We start from the raw sequence: 24,095 nt of genomic DNA on the forward strand, positions 1-24,095 counted from the left end.
CCCAGCAGCCTCGCATTTCATATTCACTAGTTCTCCTGACTTCAAAACACCATGCCATTCATTTGACCTATTCTATGAAGGTTCGTGTGAATGCATTCTGTGATGTTCACATAATGACAAAACTGACCAACAACACGGCTTAAAACATCTTTCATCACCAAGCAGCAGGTAATGGAAGGTTTTACAAGTATCAAGATTTCTTGTGCCAGTTTTCTTTGATGGAGTTTCTGTTAACAGTCCTGCTTGGAGTATGTGGGAAACGGAAGCTCCCTCTTCTGTCTGAGGGCATGTCTGTCTCAAGATCAGACTTAGGGTGGGGAGTTTGCCATGGACAGCAAACACCATTTCTAGAACATAAACACTTCTGGACTTGTGGTATCCCACATCCTTCCGATTTTCTTTTTTTATAGCCTGAAGACTTCCTTTCTTATTTGCAAACTTTATTAATTTTTGGTAGAGAAATGAACTTTGCAGAATTTCAGCTCAAGGTTTGCAGCATTTAAACACAGTTGTACTATCCAGGTAACTCATGGTCTTAGAGAGTGATCTCATAGCACAGGACAAACCTCTTCCTTCCTTCCTTCCTTCCTTCCTTCCTTCCTTCCTTCCTTCCTTCCCTTCTTCCTTCCTTCCTTCCTTCCTTCCTTCCTTCCCTCCTTCCTTCCTTCCCTCCTTCCTTCCTTCCCTTCTTCCTACCTTTTTTCCTTCCTTCCTTCCTTCTTGGCAGGAACAGCTCTCTAGGTGGGTTTTCTTTGATCTGACTCCTAATGCCCTGGTAACTGTCTGAAATATGTTGTTGACTTCCAATTAAAATAGAATATGTTGTAGAAATTAAGCTTAGGATTCACCCACAACCTGTTGTTTACTGACATTTGTGGCCCAAACCCTTATTTGACAGATTCAGAACAGAACCATGCACAAGCAAGGGCTGAGCTGATTGCTGCCTAGGCTCTCCACAGTTCTGTAACATGCAACATATGTTAAAATCTAATTTAAGGAAGGGCAACACAGCCACGCCAGTAACTAAGGCCAGGGGAAGAAGCTAACCTCCAATTTTCAATCCCTCATAATCTTCTCAGACAAATACCTCTAACTGCATAATTTATCTTGTGTAGTTGGGGCACAAAAGTGATTTGGAGAGAGAAATACCGCAGTAAATTTCAGGGTGTGTTTTAAGTTCCACCCCTGTGGTCAGTTTAATGTCCTTTGTTAAAGATTATAGCAGCAAAGCTTGCTCAGGGCACAGAGCAAATACGCACGACTTGATGAGCGCCGCCAGGAGGGTGTGGACATGCACCTGCATTTAGGACAGCTGCTGTGTGTGTCACTTCTGATGTGGACGATAATGAGCGACTGACAAATTGTAGCAACCTTTCTGGCCTACTGCATTGCTGCTCAAGCAGAATACGGAAATGACTTAACGGTATTTACTCTCCACATCAAGAACTATTTGAAGAGTGGATGTTTCCTTTCGCTTAATCACAGTGTGTTCCACACAGAGGCTCCAACTATAGTATCGAAGAGCACAGTGTAGCCATTGCCATGCCGCTAGTTGAGCCTGGATGTTCCCAAACAGGAAGGAGGCAGACTTTGAAAATCACTGTTTGTCACAGAATCATAATTTGGGCTTCAGCGTTGCGTAACTTGTGAGGTAGTGGAAAACAATCTGTAGGTCGTGTGCCCAAGTCTCTGCTCCACTGTTGGATAAGGGGAGAAACCACACACTGACGTAAACAGCAACAGACCCGTCTTACCACATTCATTATCGATTCTGACTCCAAAAAAAATTCTGGAGATTCTTTGAAACTGTTTGATCATTGAAAATCACTGGCTTAGAGAGCCAAGGCTGGGGACCGCCAAGGTGGCTGGGTGAATAAGGCTGCTTGCTGCCAAGCCTGATGACCTGACTTCCATCTCCAAGACGCACAGCAAAGAAGGAAATAATCGATCCTCACACATTGTCGCTTGACAATCACACATGAGTTGTGGCACACATGCATGTAGAAACACACTAAATAAATACATACATAATTATAATTTAAGCGTTTTATTTTTTTTATAAAGGAGACTAGAATTTAGAGGGACACAGGCATCTCTCTATGAGCATGCACCAATCGTTTAGGTGGTAGAGGGTAAACAATGAGCCATGATATAAAACTGTTAGTTTAGAGTTACCGTTTTAAATGTTGTTTAGAACATAAACAAAAGTGAAAATCTGAGGGCTTGGGAAGTGGTTGAGGAGTGAAATGCTTCCTTGGCTCGGTGCTACCGTGCTTACTACACAGGGACCTGAGTTTGTATCCCCAGCGTGCACAGGAAGACTGCTATGGTGGTGCACATTTGTAAGCCAGGCACTGGGAGCCGGCAGAAGACGGCGTGATTTGCCAGTCAGTCAGCTTAGTTGAAATGATGAGATCCAGGTTCTGAGAGACCTTGCCTCAAAAAATAAAAAAATAGTAATAAAGGAATGCCTAATGTTGAGTTTTAGGTCCACATGTGCACATACACATGAAACACCTGTACACACATGTGACACACTACATGCACACACACACACTTTAAAAGTCCCAAAGTAAAGCCATTACATTGCTGACTTTTACACTTAACATATCATAACTTTTATCATATATATATATATATTTCTTGAAATGTTTGTGAAATGATTAGTCATGTCCATAGAAATGCATTGCAAGCTGTGTATGTGTGTGAGTGTATGTGTGTAGTGTATCCCTTAAAATCTTCTATAATAATCTCTGGTCCACAGTAAACTATAGCCCTTGTCTTGCACACTGACTCTCCATACTTATTTACCCTGCAATCGGCCACTTGTGCTCATTCATTTCCTAGTGCTATTTCCTCCCTCCACCCCACCCCTGATAACTACTGTCTATTTTTAGTTTCTGTGTGTTTAACATTTAAAATCATTTTAGGCACGACATTTACATCATTTCTACCATGCCCCCAGCTCCCCCACTGCTCACGACTACCTCTGAGATTCATGATATATGTATAACCTACTGGGTCCATTTAGTGTATGTGCATTTAGGACAGATCTTTCCTGACTTTCCACATGTAAATGAAATCACATAAAACTTTTCTCTATGAACCTGGTTTATGTCACTGAGAATTTCATCCAGAGTGTCACAAATGTCAAAATTCAAGCGCTCCTTTTTTTGAAGTGTTCCTGCTTGTGTTTCAAACATTAATATAATTTCTTTTGCTAGCTAACAGCAGGTTATTTGTTTTGGCTGTTAATCAGACAGTGCAGGTGTCTTTATAGGATTCTGTATGTGCTGTGCTAGCTTCTGCTCCTGCATACATCCCACAGAGGGCCTGATGGACCAAATGCTATGGTTGTAATATTCTTATGGAATCTGTCTGCTTATTTCCATATGCTTCGACAAATTCATTCCCACCAACAGAACACAAAGTAGATCTGTTTTACCCCAGATAGCATAGTAGCAACAGACTAAAGAAATTATCCCACTCAAGCCTAACTCGGTGAACAAATGTATTTAATTAGGGCTATTTGCAGAAGTGGTAGCTGAAGCTTACTTCCAAGAGCCTGACAGACTTATAGGCAGCTATACCACCCAAGAAAAGTATCCCTACCTCAGCAATTGCTAATGTATATATCATCTGGAAGGGCAGGGTCCTGTGCTCTTTGGGTTCTCACAGTGGACAGCATGGTGAGTCTCTCATGGATGGCCTTACTTCCTGAACCAAGCCTCCTTCCACAAGGAATGCCAGTGAGCCTCATCGTGTGAGGGTTTCATGAAGGTAATCACAGCTACACTGACTTCAAGATGGTCGCAGACTCATCGTGCTTGGAGGACAGATCTCCACAACAGGATGAAACTGAGCCTGCCAGCATTGCTAGTGGCCAGACATTTGCGAAGTCAATGCTGTGGTCTAGTCTGTAGAAGGAAGGACTAGTGTGCAGGTGGTAGGGTGCTGGGCTCAAGAGAGGACCACCTGGAATCATGTTCATGGAAGAAAATTCTAGAAAACAAGATGGATCTCATCCGAGGGGGGGGGGAATCATTTGGCTATATGATATCTTTGACCATCAATTATATATTTTTATTTTGTTATTTGATTTTAAATATTTTATTATTACGATTGATGTATATTTTTAACCTAGATTATCTCTAAAATTATCCTTAGTCCTTGACATTACCACTACATCAAATTTAGTATCTGAAATCTTGGAAGCTCTAAAAGTGTTAATTAAGAAAAGTAAATAAAATTTCTCCCACAATATTACTTAGAGCTGATTAAGCTAATACATATAGTTAATTAATTAAGATAATATATGACACCAGCATCTGTTGCGCATTATGCAAGGAGATAGTGAAAGGTGAAAAATACAAAGAGAATCTTGATCTTGTTTGTCACAGTTCTGTGATGTAAAGAAGAAAGAATGATAATGATCTGATAATGATTTAGTGGAAGTAAAATGCTGTGAGAGCATTGGAGAGAACAATGGATTCTGCTGCGAGGTCTTATGGAAAACAGATCATTAGGTCAGTCTACTTCACAAATATTTATAGATGCCAAGTGGTGTCAAGATATGTGCCCATGTAGGGGTTCAGATAGTCAACAAAATCTACCACAGGGCTCTCATTGTCTAATTAGGAAATACATGGTTAAGTAAATTAATGGTCATAAAGGCAGGCAAAGAAAACTGTCCCAGCATTATAAACTATAGGTAGGTTAGGCTCCTAGAATAAAGTGATTGAAATAATGTACAGACCAAGATGAAATGGGCCCTCTTTACATTCAAAGGCATTCACAAAAATATCAACTTTTGTTCCTTTAGGATAGATGATCTTGGAATATTGAAATGATTCTTATAGCTATGAATATAGCTATAGTCATATGTGTATGTATGTGTGTATAAATGCATACACACGTGTATAGATATATATGCACACATTTATATTGCTTCATAAGACATACAATACTAAGATGTGTTTTAACTCAGCTTTTGCTATATTTTTAATTTTAATAAAGCCAATATATTTTGATTACAATATTTTGCTCATAGCTGGTGTTCCATGAAGGCTTTTTAACTTAAAATTTTGACATGAAATATTTTTGGGGAAATCTTTAATATTGACAATGACTTCCTATACAGTAATTTTTCAAATATGCAGATATTAGTCATATTCATGCGCATTTTGTTCTCAAAACAAGCATTTTGCAGATACTACATTAATTACAGACATAATTGTTTCTTATACTCCTAAACCAGTAATGAATGAAATTTAGACCTAGCAGCAAACAATTAATGATTGGCTATTGCTAAATAGTCACTCTTTTATGGAAGATCTGGTAGCATCTTTATATCTCCAGAAATAAAGCCTTCATAAATCCCTTTATCCATTGCACTGCAGTGACTGCTTGAGAAAAGTGCCACCTCAATATTGGCAGACATTTAAAAATTGTACATTAGCATCTTATGATTTAAAAACTTTAACTTTGAACAAGCTATGATTCAAGTAGTTAAAATTCAGCACTGCTTTTAATACCCTGCTTTTAAGGTTGTGCCTCCCAAGTTGTTCTAGGAGCTCAATCCATGACCCAGCCTCCACTTTGGTTGTTGCTATGCTCCTGAGCTTCTCAGGGGTTGGATGCAGACAATGCACACAGAGAGGTGCATTGTCTGCGTAACCAACCCAAGGCATCCCTGTTGCATAATACAGGTGCTCCCTATCCTCTTACTTGGGAGAAAACCTGGGAGATGTAGTTCATACTTTAGTTTGTCTGGATTCTTCCAAGCATCCACCCTATTTTCCAAAAGCACCAAGAGCTCCCCCTCCACCAGCAACATGAAAGGGAAGAAAGAGGAAAAAGCCTAAGCAGCAAGGCAGCCCGAAGAGCACTTAAGGGAGGAGGAACACGTGGTCTCAGCCATGCGCAATTCACAATTCACGCTCCTCTAAAATCTATGGTGGGCCAATTTGATGTTCTGGTATGCAATGCTCACTTGAACTGAAAGGAATCCTTGTGTTATCCTTAAAAATGTAAAACTGTGAGCAACTCACACCTACTCACCATCTGGATCAGACTCTTAAGATGATCTAGATTCTCACGCCTAGCCCCGCATATCCAAAGGACGCTCAATCGTGCCACAAGGACATGTGCTCAACTATGTTCATAGCAGCATTGTTTGTCATAGTCAGAACCTGGAAACAACCTAAATGCCCCTTGACCAAAGAATGGATAAGAAAAATGTGGTACATGTACATAATGAAGTACTACACAGCAGAAAAAAATAACGACATCTTGAATATTACTGGAAAATGAATAAAGCTAGAAATCATTATTTTGAGTGAGGTATCCCAGACCCAGAAAGACAACTATCACATGTACTTATTCATAGGTGGTTTTTAAACATAAAGCAAAGAAATCCAGCTTACAAGCCACAATCCCAGAGAATTTAGACAGCAAGAGGACCCTAAGAGAGACTTACATAGATCTAATCTACATAGGAAGTAGAAAAAGTCAAGATCTCCTGAATAACTTGGAAGCATGGGGATCTTGGAGGAGGGCTGAAGGGGGGATGGGAGAGGCAGGGAGGGGAGCAGAGAAAAATGTAGAGCTCAATAAAAGTCAACAAAAAGGATGATCAAGATTCATTGGTTTTCAACCTTGACTTTGAGAAAGCAATATTTTACTCTGTCCTAACAGTTGGTGAAGAAAGTAATGGATTCTCCCTCAGTGAAGACCTTAGAGGTTAAGACGGAGGGCGAATGCAGTTTTGGAAGACCATTCAGCACCAAAGTCCAGCAGGCTGTAGCACCTTGCTCTACCTCCTTGTTTCCTCCCCTCACCCCAGAATCTCTGTGACCGCACCCTAACTTCAGCAGTCGAGACTCTGTTTATGCAACATGAACTGTGAATAGGCCAATGCAGAGGGCAAGAAACTGGCTCAACACTCTCATCTCCCAAGTCTAAAGCATGCTCTGCTGCCTGCTGCTGATGTCCAGGAACAGCCTGGAACTTGGCTTTCCGAGGTGCAATTATCCCCTGACTTTTGACCCACCATGTCCCTATGAGGTCAGAGAAAACCATTCTCTCTCCACTGAACACCGTATAATTGCGCTCCGTCAAGAAAAAGCAATGCTGCATTGAGAATCCTGCAGAATTAAAAAAATTAAGGTTATGCTACTGCTAAGAGTTTTATGGAAAACTATATTTAAAGAGTTCTCTTGTTCAGGTACATTTTATGCATGTGTTTTAACATGGTCCTTCTATTCTTCTATTTCATTTGTGAAATCAGTACTACAGAAGAAATAGAAACACCACCTTCAGCCACGTTAAGAATAGGCTGGGAGGAGTGTCTCGAATGTGTAAATTCGGATCCACTGTCGGGTTCTGCCTACTCTTTCTGGAGAACTCCAGGATGGCAAGTGCACAGTCCCAGTGGGATTCACTGCATCTTAATGATTTTGCTTGAGATTTTTCATATCTTCAAATCATTTTTTCCCTATCACTCTGCCTTTAAAACACAACCCTATTCATATATGTCCCGGTTTTTATAAGTTCATATCAGGCTCAAAGAACGTAATATAAATTGAATGCGAATATTGTTGTCTGCAGACTTGAGAGTTTGCGCCGCAGTTCACCCAGTGTGCCATAAGCAATGCACAGTGACTCGAGGCTGCAGTAGGGGACAGTTCTACTGGACACAGTCTCCCCAGTCTTCCCTTCTTCCTGTGTCAGTCAACTTTATTGGCATTGTGGCCTAATGTCTGACACAACTTAAAAGAAAGGACTGAGTGACTCCTGGTATCAGAGGTCAGTTCATTATGATAGAATGGGCATGGCAAAGCAGCTCATGGCTCCAGGCCAGGAAACAGGGAAAGGACTGGAGAGAGAGGTCTCCCGCATTTCACCACTTTTCAATAATGTCATTAGACTTCGAATCTGTTAAGCAAATAATGAACTCATCAGGTCAGAGTCTTTGCCATTCACAGGTTTCTTGAAACGCCATGATAGGAACATCTACAGGCTTGCTTTACTAACCTACTGGCAGCCCCCAATCTGGAAGAGTTAACAGCTGATTGATGCGACACTGTTCCCAACCTTGGCGAACACTGAAACCCCCACTGTCTCCACAGTTTTGTCTTTTGCAATATGTCACAAACTTAGAATTATTAGACATGCTATCTTATCAGGTGGCTTTTTTCACTTCTATTAAATGCTTGTCTTTGCATGACTTTATTTTATAAAAATAAATAATATTCCAGAGCTTGGCAGTACCACAGCTTTCCGTTATCCTCTGAAGGGTGTCTTGGTTATATCTTGGTTGCAATTATGAATAAAGTTACTGAAGCTGCAGGGCGATTGGTAAAGAAAAGTCCCCAGACTATCTTGATACAAAATATATAGCTTTAATAAACAGAAGTAAGATTTACAACAGCTTACACCAGAATCCAACCGATCCGTCCGGACACAGGAGCCAGGCGAAAAGAGGGCTAGCGGAGTGCGTTTGTAAGGTTTAGAGGCAGGCTTTTGCCTGAGGGCGGCATGCCCCGAAAACAGAATATGATTGGCTGAACTCCCCTATCAAGTTACAGTAAACATTCATGTGGAGGATTCCATGTGTTTTTCACTATTTCTCTTTTTTGAGTAAATCTCAGGCAGTTTGACTCCTAGATCACATGACAAGACTATTTTGGTTTTCAAGGAATTGCACACTCTCATCCAAATAGGATCCATCATTGGCCTCCCCACAAACAAAGCTAGCTCTGTTGGTTCACAACTTTACCAGTAGTGGTTGTTGGTGTTTTTGAATTTTGGTCACTGCTCTAAGTGTGCATTGATAGTGAGTTATTGTTAAACTTACAGTTTTCTATTATAAAAAGTCAGTATTGATATAGAACATAGGAGTCTAGCAACTATAGCATGTCTTTTTCTCCCTTGCCTTTGAAATTTAGGGATTCCTGTCGATACGGCCAGTCTATTAATAAGCACACCAAAGGTATTCTTTGTTCATTATATGAATAAATACATGCCCTATTTCCAGCATTTCTTTTTTCATAGAATTTCCAACTTTCTGTTTGCATTCTATACCTATTATTGTATGTTGCTATTTTTTTTGCTTTTAGTTTATTAATCTTAATCATGTCTCTTTAGGCCCCTGTCTGATAATGGCAACATCTGACTGAATTCGCTTCAAATACTTTCTTTTTATTTTCAAACCATTCCTTGCTTTTATGGTATTCCTTGTAATTTTTTGTCAGTTGCTATTGAAAACAAGCCATGAGATAATTTAAGGAACTCAGTAGATAGACCTTGAATATTGTAGTGATAAAGTGTAGAGGTAGGGAGGCAGTTTGTAGAGGTAGAGGCCTATGATTAGGTCTCTGTCCCTGGGAGCCCATGGTTCTGAGTTGTGAACTTCACAGGTATATCTGAATTTACCCCTCATTCAGGTGTGATAGGATGTCTAGGGGAGGCTGGATCAGGGTGCCTCTGTTACTACCAGATTAGTAAGGCACTAGTACAATCTCTGGGCTCTAGCAAGACAACTTTTCTTTACTATATTTCATTAAAAGAAAGTTTGGTGTAGTTCACAATTCTTATCTTTTCCTCCCCCTAAATGAAAACAGTGGACGCATTTTCTGCTTTTTCCTGTGAGTTCAAGGTAGTGTTCTTGGACAGACAACCCATTCAGGTATAGCTTTGCCCTAAGGCAAGCCTCTGAGACATTTTCCATGCTGACATTTCTTCATATAGAGCCTCCAGTAGTTTGTAAGTCACAGTTTAGATGTCCAAACCGTGGCACTGTTTCTTCTGTAAGGGTCTTCCATGATGAACAATGGTTCCAACCTTGACACTGTTTCTTCTGGAAGGGTCTTCCATGGTGAGAAATGGTTCTCTGTATTTAGCTTTGTAGCTCTCCAGTTTACCAATTGCCCCGGGGCCCAACAGACTTAAGAATAGGTACTTATTTTTCAGTTACTCCAGCCTTTTTATTTATTTTATAGTGCAATTAAGATTCCAGGTTTCTTATGTACTAGATTAGAAGCCAAAAGCATACCATGATACTATTCAAAGGAGATTGTATTGCAGATGTAAAATGCTGTGTTGTTGCTGGGTGTGCTGGTGTGCACCTTTAATCCAAGCACCCCAGACAGAGACAGGCTGTTTTTTATGAGTTTGAGGTCAGTGTGGTTTACATACCAAGATCTGGAAAGTCAAGGCTGCATAGTCTCTGTCTCAAAAAAAGTAATAGTAAGAATTATAGATTGTCTATATAACTGACTTTGCTCATGAGTATTTCCATGAAAACAGTTTCAATACAAAGCTACATGCATTCACACGTATTTCTCAGAAAACAGAGCTTAGAAAAAAACAAATGATGTTGTTTCAAAAATCTTTTCTACCATAAAATACATGTAACAAGTAAAACTAGTCTGTTATTTTTTTTATTTGATTTAGGAAGCTAGGCCTTCTTGTATCCAGGCTGCCTTTGAACTCTCCATCTTCTGGTCTCCACTCCCCCAAATTAAGGACATTACAGGCAGCATTATCACACCCCACTGGTGGAAATTCATTCTAAGAAACAAGTTATATACTCTGGGCAAATCTTTGGCGGGGTGATGTTTATGGAGTATATTACTTGATTCTCCAAGGTTGTATGAACACCCTAACACACAGATGCCATCCTGAATGGAGCAGATAATGAGGACAGCTTCTGGAGCCCCTTGTTTCAGGACTCCATGGTGCTCTCTTTGCATTACCTAGTTCTATTTCCTGTAACAATTTTACGAGAAATGATTTGGGCCTGGAGAGATGGCTCGTGGTTAAAAGCGCTTGCTGCTTTATTATGGGCACTCTAGTTCTGGTCTCAGTACTTATATTAGGGCTCAGAGCACCTAAAACTCCAGCTGCAAAGGAAGTGGTGCCCTCCTCTTACCTCCATGCATACTGATACCCACACATGCATTCACACAACCTCATTCACACCCACAAACACTCAAGATTGCCTTCTGCAGCCAGAGTCTGTGTTGATGTCCATGTCTCATGTTGCCACCAAATGCACATGAATGCCCTGGATCTGTGCTGTTATCTCTGGTCTTGTTGGTGTCCAAGACCTGAGAGACAAGCACTGCCACCCAGGCCATGGCATCCTATGGGCCCAATCAGTGGCCAGGACCATGAGGATAAATGGATCCTAGCAGTGGTCAAGCCATATGTGGGTCTGTGGCCCTGTGGCTGCCAGTATCTGCGTTGATGTCCAAGGTTTCTATCACTATTAAGGGCCGTGGGGACGTCAGGATCTGTGGATGATATACCTGGAGCCATGTTGGTGTTCAAGGGCCATGTCCCACTGAGCCAGGCCAATCTAAGTTACATGCACTTTAAATCAGTATCAAGATGACATCTAATCCCCAGACTATTGCAAAGAACCATTTCTGGGTCCATAGTCCTGCTACGGTTGGGGTTTGTGTTGATAGTCATAGCCTGTGCTATCACTAAGGGTGACATGGATGTTGGGAGTCTAGGCCACCACCTAGGACCATACTAGTGTCCGAGGACTGTGTCTCTGTCAGGACTATACAGACCTGAGTGGCCTGCACTGACATCTGACACCTCGGTGTCCTCCGGGCCTAAGCTGCTGCCAAGGGCCATGTCTGTGGCCATGGCCAAGAGGGTGTGAGAATCCGAGAGGTGACCCTGCCTCCCCTCGTCTTCCATGTGGTAGCTTGGATGAGGGAAAGATGCCCCCTACTGACTGTCCCCTTGCCACCTGCGGATAGAAGGCTCCTGGGGTCATGAGAGTGGGAGAACTAATTCTGTCCCTCCCAGGCTGCCACACACGGGAGAGCTGGCTCTATGCCTCACTCAGGCAGGGCTCCAGAGTTGACCCTGATGTCATGGAGGCAGGTGAGCTGGCCCTGAAGGCAGGAGAGCAGGAGAACTGACTCACCCCCCCCAAACCCCCTAAAGCAATTGGAAGAGTGGGCCCTGCACATCACCTGAGTAAAGCAGTGGTGGTGCAGGTGAGGGTGAGCCAGACCCAAGGCCAGCAGAGCTGGAGAACTGCCCTGCCCTTCACTGCATGCTGCATTGGGTGAGTAGCTGGGCAGTACCGGAGAGCTCACCTGGGTGGTGAAGAGAAGGGAGAGCTAGTGGACTGACAAACCCAGCTACCACCCAGGTCCAGAACAAAGGCTATGAGTTAGCCCACCTCAACATCCACCTCATCTATGAACTGCAGGAGATGTGAAGGGGCCAGACCTACAGATCCCAAACTGCAGAATCTCCATGACACAGAACAACAGAATATCCAAGAGGACTGCCAGTGAGGGCCCACTTTCTATAGTGTAGCGGAAGCCAGAAGCAATGAACACTTACAAGTAAAGATATCTATATATAAAGATATCTATAGCTATATATCTATATCTATATCTATCTATCTATCTATCTATCTATCTATCTATCTATCTATCTATCTATCTATCTAACTAAAGGGTACACTGTGTGACACACTGGGCCATACTACAGTTTCTACAAGAGTTTTGTTTGTTTGGGTGGTTTTGGTTGTACTTTTAGATTTTGTTTTTTTTATGGGTGGAGGGTTGCAACAGCAGAGAATGGAAGGAAGGGAAAGGGAAGATGAGCAGGATAAGAATGGTGTGAAATCCACAAAGAGCTTTGTGAGTTTGGGGACAGCCTGGGCTACAAGAACACAGGCTCCAATAAATAAATAAACAAACAAGAAAATAAGTAAATAAATAAATAAATCTTTAAAACAAAGGAACATAAAAAAACTATTTGAACTGTGGTTTTAGCTCAGTGATTAAGGGCTTGCCTAATATGTTCAATGTCCTGGGTTACACCCTAAGCACTGAAAAATTAAATAATAAAATGCAACAAGTTATCTGGTCATGTTAGTGGACCCTAGATTCTGTTCTACCTGCTCTGCTGCAGAGAAGCCTCTTCTGTTTGCTGATCTTTGATGAATTTCTTGATTGTTCTCCATCTTTAATAATTATGTTAATCTTCATCTCAAAAGCTCTAAAACGCAACACTAGGCGTCTATGGTAGTATCAGCTAGTACTTTTGTTCTAAATGTTTAGCATTTTTATTTTATATACAAGGAATGATAATAAGTTTAAGAAAAAGGCTTGTGTGATCTTCTGCATCAGTCCCAAGTACCTCAGACCATGACTGCATTTAAAGAGTGACCTAAGTTTAGATAAGATCTGTAGCGTGGGCCCCACTCCAGTTTGACCAGTGTGTTTAAGAAAGGAGGGAACAGAAGGGAAGGTGACATGAAGATGCTGAAGGAAGTTGGTCATCCATATGCCAAGGTGACAGGAGCCAGAGAAAACAACCCTCTTGAGAACTTGGTCCAGACTTCTAGCCTTCAGAACTGTTAGGAAGTTACAATTCCTGTCTGAAGAATCTGTCCAATAAAGCTTCATTCTACCAACCCTATCGAAATAATACAGAAGTCACTCATAAGATTTTGTTGCTATAATGTGATATAATATGATAGAGGAAAACCATGGACTTATTCTACTGTCTTTGTGCCTGGCATCAATAGATGACTGAGTCTAAACAGGCTGAGCTGTCTTTATACAAGGATCTTAAAACTTTCCCAAGTTGTTACAACTTTAGGAAGGACAGAGATACAAACAGTAAAAATCTAGGGCACTTGTGTTTACTATTAACCTGTAACGACTACCATGTGCTTTAGTGCTTAGATCAAATACGATAATGGCTACAAGGTCAAAACTAATGGATTTGTAGCAATTGATTAGCAGGTAAAAAGACAAAGAAAATAAAACACAGATGTAGAACAATCAATGTGAATAAAATGCTAAGGAGGATGAATTTAATGAATGAGAAATGTTTAATGAGAAGACAGGAGATGAAAGGTGGTCTTGTAATTTCTCTTAAGAAAGATCAGCACTGTTTATTATAGATTAAATTGAACTCTGAGAAAGTCCTCTACCCTTTCTCAGCCCGGTGAGGGTTCATTGCTGCAGTGAAAACAGCCCCAGCATTGATGCACCACTACTCGATTTTCAAGGGAACGTTCCATAGTTACCTTAAAACTTGACTCTATTTCTTTGGCGAGGAGATAATTAACTTTTCCCTGCCTTTTACTATTTCAGTCTTTAAAAGAGCAGAGAGTGTTTCACCTGTGACATTTTCCATTTAGCCACCATCACCTCAAGTAGTGAATCCCATAATGTGACACAAAATCCTAGTTCTCTGGTGTCTGTGGAGACAGCATCTACACACTCAAGCAGCTTTATCTACTCCAGCGACATCTGAGAAGTTTGTGTTGCAGGTCTACAAACTCATTCCAGACTATTAAGGGTTTTTTTGTTTGTTTAGAGATTTTTATATTTATATGTGTATGAATGCTCTTCTTGCAGGGATTTAAGTGCACCATGCTTGTGCTTGGTACTCAAGGAGGCCAAAAGAGGAATTTGGATCCCCTGGAACTGGAGTTCAACCGGATGATTGTAAGTTGACATGTAGATGCTAGTAACTGAACTCATATACTTTGCAAGAGTAGAAAGTGGCTTTAACTGAGAAGCCATATTTCCAGCCCTGTTTTATTTTGTTTGTCTATTTTTTTGTATTTTTATCTTTTGTGCCTCAAGCATCTAAAATAATCAAACATTTTAGTAATTTTATAGAATCATTGTAAAAGAATTTTTAAAATGCTAAGAACTAAAGTCAACTAAATGGGAGGATTTGAGAAACAGAGCTATCACTATAAATCTTTAATAGTTGTGTGTGTGTGTATGTGTGTGTGTGTGTGTGTGTGTGTGTGTGTGTGTGTGTGAAGGAGAGGAGCAATCAGCCTCAGGTGTCATTTCTCAGATGCTGTTCACCTTGTCTTTTGAGACAGCCATTCTCACTAGTGAGGAGATCATCAGTTCGGTTAGACTGCCTGGGCAGAGCCCCAGGGATGCTCCTACCTTCGCCTTCCAGGCATGGGATTACACCCAATCTTTTTTGCATCGAGTCTAGGGATTGAACTCAGGTCCTCATGCTGCATGGCAAGCATATTGCTGCCTGAACTATATCCTTGGCCCCAGAAAGATTCAGATTTTATATTTGCTATTTAAAGTACATGTAAAGTTAACAAGAATGGTTATGTTGATAATGTAATGATAAGTTCTTGACAATTTGCTGAGTATTTTTTAGGTTTCAGATCATATATTAAAAGTTCCTCAGAGGCTCTGTAACATGAGGGGGCCGGCTTGTCAGGCCCTTTCCCTTTCCAGAGTCAGGGTGTTCCTTTGCTCACATGTGCGTTTCCCTGACTACCATCCCCCATACATGGGCTACCTAGAACCCACAGGAATCTATTCTAGATTCAAAAGACAGTGCTTAGTCCTAGGGTGTTAAATATATGAGAAACTTTGCTAATTCTTGTCCTGGTCTCGGAAGTCACCATGCTGTTATACTCACGGCCTGTCTAAACTTCATTTATTCTCCTTCTCACTCTAGCCCCACGATGTGGCCGTATCAATTATTCCCATGTTTGGAATACATTTATTTCCTCTCTTTCTTCCTCACATAAAGCTGTTTCTGCAACTCTGCTGCTGGTTGGAACAACTGAGAGCACAGCCTTTGCTCTTACGTTTGCATATTAATCATTGTACAGTTTAAATAGTACCGTCTGAATGTCTCTAGCTCAGACTTATTTCTTATTTTTTTAAACTTTTTTATTTAAATAACTTTTTTCATTTATTTTACGTATCAACCAGTTTCCCCTCCCTTCTCTCCTCCTTTTTTCATCTACCCCCTGCCCATTGGCTCCTTTTCCATCTCCATTCAGACAAAGACAGGTCTACCATGGGCTTACATAAAGCATGGCCCATCAAGTTAAGGCAGGACTGAGCTCCTCCCCTTTGGACTTATCTCTTAAAGTCATTTTCCCACAAATGACTACTGGCTAACATTTGGTGTCTAACATAACAAGAAGTCCACATACATAAAATATGGATATCATAACCACCTTTCCCAAGCTTATTCCTATCTAAACCCATTTCCATGAAAATTAACGACAACTTTATCCTTCCGGTTTTAGGTTAGAAATGCATCATCATTAGCTCTATTTTATCTTCAAATCTAGCGTTAAGTAGATCTTGTCAGCTCATTGTTAGTGTAGACAGGGTGTCTGATCATTCTATATTACTGTATCCCTGCTTTATATGTTACCTGAATGACTGTGATAGGTACTGTTCTGTTCACAGTGTGGCGCTTAGAATGAGACTTTAAATCAACTCATAGCGTTTGTCTGTGCAAAAATGTCAAGGGTTCCATTTCTTTCTCAGTGTGAATGCCACAGTCTGACGATGGTGCACAGGGCCTTTTGTGATCCCAACCTTGTCAGCTTGCTCATGGAATATCAGTCTTGATTCGGGTCCCCCTGACACGTTCTTTTCTGTTAATTGATCATGACGGGCATGGCTCACTCACTATCTTTTGCTCTTCCTCCTGTCTGTCTTGCTCCCACATCTCCTGAATTGTTGTTTAAATGTTTTCCCCCTTGACTACCCTGCAAGCAGTTGCACCCTCCATCATGAGTGTCTTCTTCCCCTACAGCATATATACCTTACTGACATATACCATTTTTAACCCATTTGCTGCCTTTTCCTTTAATGACAATGCAAGAGTCACGAAAGACCTTTCCATTGCAGCTTTCTCAAAAGCTAGACGTTTGCCTTCTTAATATTGTCTTTATGCTACCACAGGCTTCTTCTATTCCCCCCCCCCCAAAAAAAAAACCTCGAACTTTGACTGTCTCAACATACTAGGTCTGGACACCTGTGTCAATATGAAAATTACAAGGACAAATGACAGGGAATAGAAGAGAATGGAGATTTACTTAACATGGACACACTGGGAAAAGGAGCATATAAAGGGGCACAGTGACCAGGGGAACTAATAAGAGATTCCAGTTTAAACAAATGTCGAGATGTATGAACAACTTAGTAGTCCTGTGATTCTGACCATCACTGGCCCATCTGGTCTCAGCACCAACCTCTCCTCCACAATGGTCTCATAGTGTATGGAATTTCTGTCTAGGAAACAAGTTTTATCCCTGAATGGCATGAGTGTCTGAGCCTTTCCCTTTCCTACTATGGAATTCCAGTGGAAATTCTAATGATTTCTGACCCATGGCTTCAATTGTATAAGAGCTGCAGGAGGAAGGGCAGACACCTCTGTAGAGTGTTCCCTCTCATGACCAGGTAGTTATGTTCATTTCTAGATTGCTGGGGCTTATAAGGGTGTGGTGCTCACAGTAACCATTGAGTAATCATTTTATGAATGAATGTCAGAAAAAAAAGTCTGGAGAAAACCAAAATAAAAATCAGAGAAGAGAAAAATGTTTATAAAGATTGATAAAATTATTCATATCTTTATTGATTGTATTGTATATGTAAAGATAAACAAAATAAGGAGAATGATTCATAACTAAAATTATAAGAAAGATTTTATAATTTTTATCAATTGATTAGAGATAAAGTTCAATTATTTTATTTTTTGTGATTAATTAGACTCCCCAACTTAGTATTGCTATTTTAGAAAAAATTATAATCCACATCAAAAAGTGAATACTAGTCAAACATTTTGATCAAAAGCCTACTTTTAGAGATTCAATGATTAGGCAACCCCAGCAAGAGAGAAGAGAATAAGACCTCAAATCGAGGGCTAGAGAGGTAACTCAGGGATTAAGAGCACTAGCTGTTCTTCCAGCGGACCCAAATTCAGCACCAGCACACACACATCAGCTCACAAACTCTTATAACTCTAGTCCCAGGAGATCTGATCCCCCTTCTGGCATCCAAGGTTACCAGGCATGTACATGGTGCACAGACATACATATAGATAAAACACTCATATGCATAAAAGAACTAAAATTTGTAAACTCTTAAGTTAAAAATATCCTCACAGAGTGAGTAGATGAAAACATCACAGCTATATCAACATTATAGATGGCTTTTTGAAATATGTTAAATAAAAGTATTTAGTGATATTATTTTTAGATATGACTTTGACAATGACTCTAACTATAAATTCAGGTCTAAATCTAATTATTACTTCTCAAACTCAATATATAACAGAATCACAAGTTTCCAAAGGAATTAAGATATATATGTATATATACACATGTACTCATAACAAGAAGTACAATGATGTTTTATGAGTATGTGTGTAATACACATGTACATGTTCATGTATGTGTTTTGTATATGTGTGTACAAATATACAAGATTGCATGTGTACATTGCATGTGGAGGTTAGAGGTCAAAATCGGGTGCTTTCTCTATCACTCTACAACTTATTTTGGAGACAAGGTTTGTAAATGAATCTGGAGCTCATTGAGTTGATGAATGCAGCTAGCCCACAAGCCCAGGTGAGCCTCCTGTTTCTCTCTTCTCAGCTCTAGTGTTACAGGCATACCCCATTGTGCCCACCTTTTTATATCATGCTGAGGATCCAACTTAGCTGTTCATGCTTGAATGGCAAGCCTTTTACTACCTGAACCATCCCCTCTGCTCCTGCAATATTATGCAACCGTGATGTGCTGCACTGATTTAGCCTGATGGGTAAATCTCATGTATTTTCTCTGCTTTCCTTAATGTTCTAACTGTAAAAAATGAGCACACATTTTTAAATCAGCACAATTTAAATAATTAAAAAGCAATTGTCATATAAATAATTACAGTTCTTTGTTCATTTTCCTGAACACCTGTAGATGCCATCACCCCCTGAAGAGGACCTGTTTATGGCAGCTTTCTGTGCACTGATGTGCCAGTTGGATGCAGTAGAATCCGAACTGCCCTCAGTGGGTAGGATGGGCATATTGTGAACCAAAGCTGCCAGTCTCTACATCTCATTTTTAATTAAGTACGCTAATTCTGCCCACCACCAGCTGTTTTCATGGTTCTTCAATTTGACTTGATAAATAGCTCAAGAAATGTTATATTAAAAACGAAAACATAATCACCCAAACCTTTTCTCACTTTTTTCATATGCTTTGAAGCTAAAATGTCTCTAAATTGCTGCTTTCCTGAAAAGCTATGAGTGAATGCTTGCAGAAAACAAGCAACACACACTACCCACACTCACATTCCCACTATATCACACCTTTTTCTTTTAGAACATCTTTTTAATATCAGCACTTCTCCAATGCTAATGAAAACCTTTGAATAAAGTGTGAATTATTTCTCCATTTTAAAGCTGAAAATAGATCTCTCAGCGGGGTTTTTATTCTCAGGCTTCCAAAATTCTTCATTTATTTCATACCTGCACCACTGCCTGAGATTCTTGCTACTATCTCTTTCTAAAGTGAAGTTTCTGATTCCCAAGTATCTCAGGATCTACTGGGATTGTGAGGTTATGAAGTGTGGATTGGAACTAAGGTGTGAGTGCCACGTTTTTCTTGTAACTGTGAATGGAACCCAGCACAGCTGAGAGGTGACAGTTGTTCTTTGACCACATTGTATGCTACCTGGGGACCTATTAAGATAAAAGAAATAGTGAAATTCTACCTTAAGGTCACAAACAAACAAACAAACAAGCAACAGCAGAAAACTCCCAAATATGCTGGTTTATTCAAGGCACACATGCTGCGTGAGTACCTTCCGCTGCTTCAGCCAATAGTCGCTGAAATACCAGCCCACTGGGGCATGGTATATTTCTCTTTTAAAAAGAGCCACAGATCTCAGCTAGGGCCTATTGGTTCCGGTGCTTGGTTCCGGCTCCTGCTCCCGGCTCCTGCTCCAGCGACTAGGCTCCCTTCCTGACGGTTTATGGTGCATGTAAGTTTTACCCCCCAAAATAAATACCCCTTTAAAACATAACTGGTGTGGGATTGATTCGCCATTACACACATGATCAGTACTTAGGAGAGAGCTACTTTGAAAAATAGTCTTCCTTTAATAAAAACAAATAGGTGTGGGAGGTCCTTCTGTATATGTGTTACTTTTATTGGTTAACCAATAAAGAAACTGCCTTGTTCTGTTGATAGGGCAAAGTAGAACTAGTCAGGGAAAACTATATTGAATGCTGGAAGAAAGAAGGTGGAGTCAGGGAGAAGCCATGGAGCCACCACCGGAGCCAGACATGCAGAAACTTTGCTGGTAGGTCACGACCTCGTGGTGATGCGTAGATTAATGGAGATGGGTTAAATTAAGATGTAAGAGTTAGCAAATAAGGAGCTAGAGATAATGGGTCAAGTAGTGATTTAAATAATATGGTTTCTGTGTGATTATTTTGAGAGTCTGGGTGGCCGGGAAACAAACAAGCGGCCTCCTACAACAACAGATTTTCTTAGGCTCTTTGCAGAATGTGAATATGCTTGTAAAAGAATACATCCAAAGAAAAAGAACTTTGTGTCTGAAACATTTTGGTGTGGGACAACACACAAGAAGAAATTACTGGTGTCATGGGATGCTATAGATGTGTGTCTAGAGGGAGCTCCTGGAGAGAAGGGACTGAATTTATTTTGTCTTGTCTACTGGCTGTGCTATCTGGGACAAACTGGGCTCCAAAGAATGCTTAGAATCCAAGGTGCAACACGGCTATTCCTCATCATCTATGTGGCTTCCCCCTATAAGTGAGATATAGTAACCAATGACAAACATGTTTCTATTACAACAGTTTTCTGTCATAGCTCTGTTACTAACATTTATCAAGGGCAATATCAAAGTCACAAAACAATGTTAATTATTATTATTTTAAGTATGCTCAAGGTGATATTTAAAATTAGTGTTAGGTAAATAAGAAGATTGACATGATTTTAAGCAAAAGGAAAAGGAACAAGAAAAAAAATCTTTTTAAAGCATCCAGTCATTCACTCATTGAGCATTTACTTGAGTAGTAGAACTCTGCACAGTGCTGAGGAAACAAGAATGAGAAAATACAATGCAGCTCAGCCTTGAGGCAGGTCAGAAAACCCTGCGGGCTCTAATCAGATGACTGTGCAATATAAACTACTGACATATATCAAGAGAACCTTCACAGTGGTGGGTCGGATACATTCTGGCTATCTAGAGTGGTCTTCATGGGAGAGTGGACAATGTGGAGAGAAGCAGAGGAGAAAGCTGAATGTGAAGATCAGGAGGAACCGTGATGCTGTGTAGGTTTCAGAGGAATCAAATGACACTGTAATCAAAATCCCAAAACAATGGCAGAGTGACATGAGAAGAAGCTGCAGAAAGGAGAAAGAGGTTGGGTAAGGGTGGGTGTTTGTAAGTTAAACCTTATAAGGCTTAGAAGGATGCTTATAAGAGGTGAACAGAGAGAATAGTGGTAGGAATCCAGGCCAACTGTGCTTAGATAATATTCTCTGAGTCCCACAAGATGAGGGATGGGAGGGGCAATGATCTGTGTGGGTGATAGATTTAAAGTCTGTTTTGTAGTCAGGGTGAGATGCCATGGCACCAGATGTGAGTAGCAATAAATGGATCAGGTGGTGGTGGGGGACATGGCAAAATGATTAAAGCCCTTATTATATGTGGTGGTTTGAATAAGAACAGCTCCCATAGGTTCATACTTGAATATTTGGTCCCATTTGTGGAACTGTTTGGGAATGATTAGGAGGTGTGGCCTTTTTGGAAAGATGTGTCACTGGGAGCATCCTACAAGATTTCAGAGAACTTGAGCCATTTCCAGAGACTGTTCTCTTGTCCTGTTTCCTACTGGAGGATCAAGGTATGAGTTTGTAGCTGTCCCTCCTGCCATATGCTTTTGCTCCACCATAATGGACTCTAGCCCTCTGAAACCATAATCTCAAACTAAACACTAATTTTTATAAGTTGTTTTGGTTGTGGTGTTTTATAACGGCAATAAAAAACTGATTGAGGCACTCTGCAATGCTCAGGACAGGAGTTTGAAGTCTCAAAACCCACATAAAATTGGGACAATGATAGTGGCTCTCTGTAATTCCAGCACTCAGAAACCAGGGATCCCCTGGACAAGATAACTAGATAGAGTAATCAGAATGGATGAGACAAGAGTTCCATGACCCACTCTGTCTTCAATTTTGGACTTCCACAGGCAGATGTACACGAACTGTATGCAAACATTCATATACATGGATGAACACATACACAATGCCAAGATAATAAGATGGACTGTTTGAGCAACTCTACAGATAGATACATTGAATATTTGAAATAGAAGTTTAGCACTCTGTATAAGCAGTGAAGTTTGGGGAGAGAGAATGACACACAGAAGAAAAAAACTCACAGAAGTGGTTTGCTTATGTGATGAAGCAATTCCTGTCATCCTTTGGAGAGACTGATTATTAGGAAAGAAACTCAACTACCTATAAACTGTGACAAATTCAATAAAACAGTAGAGCCAGATGGTCTTTCAGCTTAATTTTTACATAGCTGACATATATAGCCATTTCTTTCTCCTGTTTATGTTTTTAATGATAGGCTGAAAGCTGAGGATTTTCCAAAGTGAGCAAGAAGGGCCAGACTGAAGCTTCCCAAGATGGTATATCAAATGGAATTTTAAGTTGTGCATATTGCCTACACTACTTCATTTCAGTTTAACTACCACAAACAGCATCCAAACATGAGATTATTACTGAAGTCAGAATTACTGGAGGAGACCTAGTATTCTTTAAAGGGCTTCACTGCTTATTATATGCACCATTGTAGTTACAAGTTGATCACTTCTTCTCTATACTGCTTCATGAAGGAAATAATCAGAAGGCTTTGAACTGAATTGAGCCATGGTAGTGGGTTTATAAAAGAGGAATATTAGTATAGTGTTGACAGGTTTTTGTCTCTCCCAGTCTTGCAGCTGTTCAGTCTCAAAGAATCACACAGAGGCCTATATTAATTATAAACTAATTGGCCTATTAGCTCAGGCTTTTTATTAACTAACTCTTACATCTTGAATTAATCCATATTTCTTGTCTGTGTTAGTCATCAGTGAGGCATTCTCATCTTGCTTCCCCTGTGATGACTGCAGACTGAGCCTTTCCTCTTCCCATAATTATTCTATTCTGGATGTCCCCCTATACATTCTATATGGATACTGGCCAATCAGCATTTTATTAAACCAATACAAGTGAAAAATCTTTACAGGGCCCAAGGCCTTTGTCCGACAGCACTTTCCCTTTTTTTTTTCCAAAACAAGAACTCTGAATTTAATCTCCTTTGTTCAGCTTTTTTTGATCATTATCCAACTTGTAACCAACACTCTTAACAAAGACAAAAACATTCATAATCCTTTTTTTGGGAATGTGAGTTTGGTTTTCTAGGCTTCTTCCTGTTTATTGGGGGCACTAATAAACTTATGGAGACCTAGAGAAAATTTAGGATTATGGTCAAGGTTCTCACTGAAGTATTCTGTGGGCTGGATTTTCTCAGTCAGCAGTCTTGAAGCTGCTCTAGATTTAGAACTCAGAGGAAACGCCAACAGAGGTCCTCTGAAATGGTGGATCATCTGCTCCACTGGAGAATTTTCAGGGGTCTTTCTTGATCAAGCCTGACTTTTCTTAACCCAGAATGAATCCATAACCTCTCATTTCTTGTGGAAACAAAAGTAAAACCTCTTCTCCAAAGTAACATATCGTTTTAATTAAATTTTAAAGTCAAGGCATTTTTGAAAAATGTTGGATTAATCCAGCAGCATTTATAATCAAATGTCCTTTAACAGCTGTTGTTCCTTCCTCAGCAGTCAAATAATGCAAAGACAGCACAATAACATACAGTCTTCAGATTCTATGTGTATTTTCCATCTTTACATGGCTTTATTTAAACTTTATTTTTTATTTTTAAAGTCCTAACATCAAATAAACAGATGTATCAAAAACCCATATAGTCCTTGCAGAATACCATCCATAATATAAATAAAAAGTTATTAAATTCCTGGATGGTGATATTGTCGACATTATACAACTTTCAAATTTATTGATTTATTTATTAATCAAATTACAGAGACCCACATCAGAGCACTAGACTGAGGCTCCCAAGGTCCAGCTGAAGAGCAGAAGGAGGGAGAAGATGAGCAAGGAAGTCAGGACCTTAAGGGGTTGGTCCACCCACTGAGACAGTGTACCTGATCTAATG

Source organism: Myodes glareolus, chromosome 13, assembly GCF_982192425.1.
Source record: "Myodes glareolus chromosome 13, mMyoGla1.1, whole genome shotgun sequence".
NCBI lineage: Eukaryota > Metazoa > Chordata > Mammalia > Rodentia > Cricetidae > Myodes > Myodes glareolus.